Raw genomic sequence first — 6,366 nt, forward strand, 5'->3', positions numbered from 1 at the left:
AATCAATGACATCCCGATAATTTCAATAAAGAGAAAATATATAAAATAAACACTTTAATGTTAAAAAATTGCTAGCCACCATCTCAGCCTTCAGGCAATCATATTCTTTTTTTTTAGCGCAGGACCTTGCCTCAGTGAGTGCTGACTGACAAGGCTGATATTGCTGAAGCGGGGAGTGGCTGTGGCAATTTCTTAAAATAAGACAATAGTAATGTTTACTGCCTCAATGGACTCTTCCTTTATAAAAGATTGCTCTATGGCAGTGGTTCTCAACCTTCCTAATGCCGCGACCCTTTAATATAGTTCCTCATGTTGTGGTGACCCCCAACCATAAAATTATTTTTGTTGCTATTTCATAACTGTAATTTTGCTACTGTTATGAATTGTAATGTAAATATCTGATATGCTATATGTGTTTTCCGATGGTCACGACCCACAGATTGAGAACCGCTGCTATGCTATGTAATACTGTTTGATAGCATTTCACCCACAGTAGAATTTCTTAAAAAACTGGAAGCAATCCTCTCAAAAGCTGCTGCTGCTTCATCAACTAATTTCATGTCATATTCTAAGTCCTTTGTTGTCATTTCAACAATCTTCACAGCATCTTCATTAGAAATAGATTTCATCTCAAGAAACTGTCTTCCTTCATCCATAAGCAGCAACCTCATCCATTCAAGTTTTATCATGAGAATGCAACAATTCAAGACATATCTTCAGGCTCCACCTCTAATTCTAGCTCTCTTGCTATTTCACACCTGCAGTTACATCATCCTCTGAAAGCTTGAACCCCTCAAAGTCATCCATGAGGGTTGAAATCAACTTCTTCCAAACTCCTGTGAATTTTCACCTCCTCCCAAGAGTCAACAAGTGTCTTCAATGCCAACTAGAATGGTAAGTTCTTTTCCAAAGGTTTTCAATTTACTTTTCCCAGATCCATCAGAAGAATCACTATCTCTAGCAGCTATAGCCTTAGAAAAAGTATTTCTTCAATAATAAGACTTGAAATTGGAAAGTGCTTCTTGACCCATGGGCTGCAGAATGAATGTTCTGTCAGCGGAAATGAAAACAACATTAACCCCATTGTACATCACCACTGGAGCTCTTGGGTGACCAGGTACATTGTCATTGAGCGGTGATATTTTGAAAGGAATCTTTTTTTTTTTCTGAGCGGAAGGTCTCAACATAGTAGGGCTTAAAATATTCAGTAAACCATGTTGCAAACAGATGTGCTGTCATCCAGGCTTTGCTGTGCCATTTATAGAGCACGGGCAGAATAGAGTTACCATCCTCCTAAAGGGCCCTAGGATTCTCAGAATGGTACATGAGCATTGACTTCTACTTAAAGTCACCAGCTGCATTAGTCTTTAACAAGAGTCACCCTTTTTGTTAAAGCTTGAAGCCAAACACTGAATTCTCCTCCATCAATGGCATCCTCTTCCAATTTAAGGCTGTTTTGTCTACATTGAAGATCTGATGTTTAGTGTAGCCACCTTCATTAGTTATCTTAGCTAGACCTTCTGGATAACTTGCTGCAGCTTCTACATTGCTGCTTCACCTTGCACGTTTATGTTACAGAGATGACTTCTTTCCTTACACCTCATGAACTGACCTCTGCTAGCTTCAAACTTTTCTTGTGCAACTTCTCACCTCTCTCAGCCTTCATAGAATTGAAGAGCTAGGGCCTTGCTCTGTATTAGGCTTTTGCTTAAGGGAACGTTGTGGCTGGTTTGATCTTCTATCCAGACAACTGAAACTCTCTTCAAATCAGCAATAAGGCTGTTTTACTTTCCTGTTTTCTCCCCCGTGGCAGCACTTTTCATTTTCTTCAAGAACTTTTCCTTTGCATTCACAACTTGGCTAACTGCAAGAGGCCTAGCTTTTTGCCTGTGTTGTTGGTTTTTGATATGCCTTCCTCACTACACTTAATCCTTTCTAGTTTTTGATTTAAAGTGAGAAACGTGTGACTCTTCTCACTTGAACACTTAGAGGCCATTGTAGAGCTGTCAATTGCCCTAATTTCAATATTTTATTTTTGTGTCTCAGGGAATAGGGAAGCCTGAGGAGAGGGGGAGTAATGGGGGAATGGCCACTCATTGGAGCAGTCAGAACACACAAAATATTTATCAATTAACTTTGCCATCTTATACGGGTGTATTTCTTGGTTCCCCAAACAGATCATTAACCACAGATCACTATAACAAACATAATAATGAAAAAGTTTGAAATGCTGTAAAAAGTACCAAAATGTGACAGACACATAGTAAGCAAATGTGCTGGAAAAGTGGCTCTGCTAGACTTATTTGACACAGAGTTACCACAAACCTTCAATTTGTAAAAAAAAAAAAAAAAAAAAAAAAAAAAAAAAATGCAGCCTCTGTGAAGTGCAATGAAGTAAAGTCCAATCAAATAACGTGTACCTGTATTAAACTTTGGCTCAGAGGAGATAGAATATGGTCATGCTATAATTGTGAGCATTTCCTAATTGCTGTCTTTAGAATAAATATCGTGATTCCTTTTACACACACACATCAAATTCTTTTTTGTTTTTGACCACCTGTTTACTCAGAAATGCTAGTCTTACAGTTAGCTAGTCTACAGTTTACATAGAAACTTGTATTTTCTTATGACCTTTTTAGCTATATAGCTAGATAAGATGGGAATAAATCCTTTGTGTTTACTGCATTTTAAGGCTTTCTGCTATCCCCTGTGCTCCAACTTTTCCAAAATCATTTGCCTGGTGTAAAGCTTAACTTTTTACTTCAAAATGAATTTAAAATCATTTTGCTTTGATAATTTTATAATATACCCTTGACACTATTGTGAAGAATGACTTCTTATGGCTTGAAAACACAGGGGTAGGCAAAAATGGGCTTACAGTTGTGAGTGACATTCTTTTTGAGTTAATAATCATAGCCTGCCTGTTTTTTTCATACAAACAACTGTAAATATATTTTTGCCTACCCCTATATATGTCCATATGTATATGTATAAAAATTTCTTTTTAAATTTCATATACATTAACATATTATTAATATTTATATTTATGTAATCCATATAAAAAGCAATAAATTTATTAAATGGCAAGTAGTATATTGAAATGGCAACTCCATACAATAGGTGACCAGACAGGACTGATTTATTTGAAATGCAAATTATACATTATGGGAATTCCAGCCATCTCTGTTTTAGTCAGGGAGACACAGAAGAACCAGACTCTAATTGCCAATATCTACTCTCATTTCAACATTAACTGTAACTCTTGGGACTCCTGGAAAGAGATAAGGAAGAATAAATGACACATCAGGATTTATAGTCCTTCATATTTTTCTCCTCTAATTCATTTTTCTTTGCATTTATTTTTGGAAAGTGATATTGGGTATATTTGAAACTTTGTATAGCCGATAGTTGAATCCATTGCTGAGCCTTTTCTTCCTCTCTTAAGGGTGACAGAATAAGCTTGGGTTCCTGTGAGTCTTAACTTTTTTTTTACATCTATTTTTCTCCATTCTTTTCCTTTTGTGTAGGTCCTCTCTTTGTTGTCCTGCCACTATCAGACCTTAAAGAAAAGTTTTAAAGGCAGTCTTATTATTGTAAGTGTAGCAGAACCTGCTAATTGCCTACTAAAATGCCATTCTTTCCTACCTCCTTACAAGGAAACTGGAATATATTCTAAACAGCAATGTTTGTCTAGGCAAAGGCTGCAGTTCCCGGCTGCAGACAGTGGTGGCAATGAGATGTTGTTGGGTATGGCTTCCAGGAGGCTCCCCAAAGGGGTTTCACTCAGAAGGAGCTGTGCCCTTTGCCTACCCTCTCTCATCCTCTGCCTGCTGGGGATGCAGAGAGAATGGCCTCATAGGTGTCCTGCAGGAGGAAGCCCTGTCCTATGGGTGGAGCAGAGAGGCTCGGGGAGTCTCAGGCATTGATTCCTCTGGAGCTCTCCTGCCACTTCCAGGCTCCCTTTCTCTAGGCCTCTAAGGGAGAGGGCATGTGTTTGGATTTGCTCTGCTATGCAGCCAAATCAACCTGGAGACACATATATACAAGGTTTCGTTGGCTGCATAGCATTGAAAATTCAAATACATTTTATATTTTTAGAAGTGTTTTTAGTGAAAAATATATGTATTACACATACATGTGTATATGTGTGTGTATACATATATGTACATCTTTTCACGGTAGGAATTTTTAAAAATATGAAAGGGTATGAAAAATTAAGTAATAATCACTCATAACACCATCACCTTGAGACATACATTGTTAAAAATGTGTTTCCCTCACCCTGGCGAGTTTTGTTTCTGGCGAGAGCACCAGCCCACACACCAAAGGGTCTTGGGTCCAATTCTCAGTGAAGGGCATGTACCTGGGTTGCAGGTTTGATCCCTGAACCCAGTCTGGGCATGTACACAAGGCAACCGATTGATGTGTCTCTCTCACATAGATCAGTTTTTCTCTCTTTCTCTCTCTCCCCGCCTCCCTCCCTTCCACTCTCTCTACAAAAATTAACAGGAAAAAATCCTCAGGTGAGGATTAACAAAATAATAATAATAATAATAAAATTATTTTTTAATATTTAGTGATATGAACATAGGAAAGGGATACTTTTTGGCTTGTGGTAGAAAATAAAGAATAAAGAGCTATTCTGTTTTGGATAAGTTGTTTTGGTGTTGGCAGGGCATCTAGTTGGAGTTGGCCACTATAACAGTCTACAAAGAGGTGTGTGGACACTCATTATGGTGTATGAAGCAAATATTTGAACTTCTATTGTATTGACTTTTCAAGTATTAAAAAAATGAATGGAGTTTTACTAAGTGTCCCCATGGGCGCCAGCTGCCATGTGTGTTTTGCACTAGGATGTATTATGTATAGTAAGTGAGGTTTCCCACCAAGAGCTTATTTCTACACTGAGAATGGGCTGACAGTGGCACCCACTAGTGTCTGATCTGGGTTCTGCCACACAGTGACATTGGATGAATGGATTTACAAAACTTGTTACTGAGTTTTAAATAAATATACCTCAGCAAATGGGAAAGAAGCTTACAATATTATTATAAAGATTATAGTTTTAAAATGATATCAGTTATATAAGCACAAGAAAACGTTAGAGCTGACAGTCCTCCTAGACAGTGATGGCAAACCTATGACACGTGAGTCAGAGGTGACACGCGAACTCATTTTTTTGGTTGATTTTTCTTTGTTAAATGGCATTTAAATATATAAAATAAATATCAAAAATATGTCTTTGTTTTACTATGGTTGCAAATATCAAAATATTTCTATATGTGACACAGCACCAGAGTTAAGTTAGGGTTTTTCAAAATGCTGACACACTGAGCTCAAAAGGTTCACCATCACTGTTAGGAGCTCTTTGTCAGCTACATTGCATGGGTAAAGCAACGATCATTTGCTCAGATCTGATAGAGTCCAACAAAAATATTCCCAGTTATCCGCATGTAAGTTTTATATTAACAGTAAGTGAGGAAATTTCTACCTTTTGTACTGTAGAAAAATACAGGGGTGGGCAAAGTAGGTTTACAACTGTGAATACACAAAATACAAGAAAGAGAGGTTGCCCTTTTGATGATAATTGGGTGGTTGCAATCAATTATATAGCATGGTGAATGAGAAAAGGAGAAATCAGAGAGCTCCTCTCTCTCATGACCATTTAGAATCAAATTATTGATAGAAGTCAATGGGAAATGCAATCCATAGAATCTATACTTAAAACCAGAGTGCAAATGCAAGGGGTGCCTTGTCTAACAGTCCCCAGTTTCAATCCTGTTTCCACCATTCCCTTGTTGAGTAAATTGGGCAACTTATTTCTCAGAAACCTAGGCTCCATATACATAACATATAAATAATATGTAATATTTAGAATTACTCTGAGCATTTCTGAGATAATCTATGTGGGACACTTAGCATTCTATCTGGCACACAGTAGGTGCTCAACAAATGAGTTTTTCTTATGGCATTCTTCACAAATATGTATTCTGTAGCCCATTTACTCAATGTGATGTCCTTGAGAAACAATAGCCTTGTAATTATGAGGCTGAATTTCATTTGAGAATAAGTGTCACTACAATTTTTTTTTTAATTTTCATTAGTACAATGATGCAAGCTGGTATTTACTCTAAGTTTGAGGTTTTGGATGGATATTTTTCTACTTGATGGATAGGGATTAAAAGATTCATATTACCTGCAGCATGCTACAAAAGTATTCATGTTTAATTTTATCTCTGATCACTGTCCATCTTGCATCTTAACTCCTTTTATTAGACATCACATCTCTTTGATTTCCCCCTTTGCTGTTTATCCAATCCTATTACTTTATAAAAATATCCCCATGCACTTTTATCTTGCCCTCCT

The sequence above is a fragment of the Myotis yumanensis genome, unplaced genomic scaffold (genome assembly GCF_028538775.1).
Source record: "Myotis yumanensis isolate MYYU_CA2020_CCGP unplaced genomic scaffold, mMyoYum1.0.hap1 SCAF_6, whole genome shotgun sequence".
Classification (NCBI taxonomy): Eukaryota; Metazoa; Chordata; class Mammalia; order Chiroptera; family Vespertilionidae; genus Myotis; species Myotis yumanensis.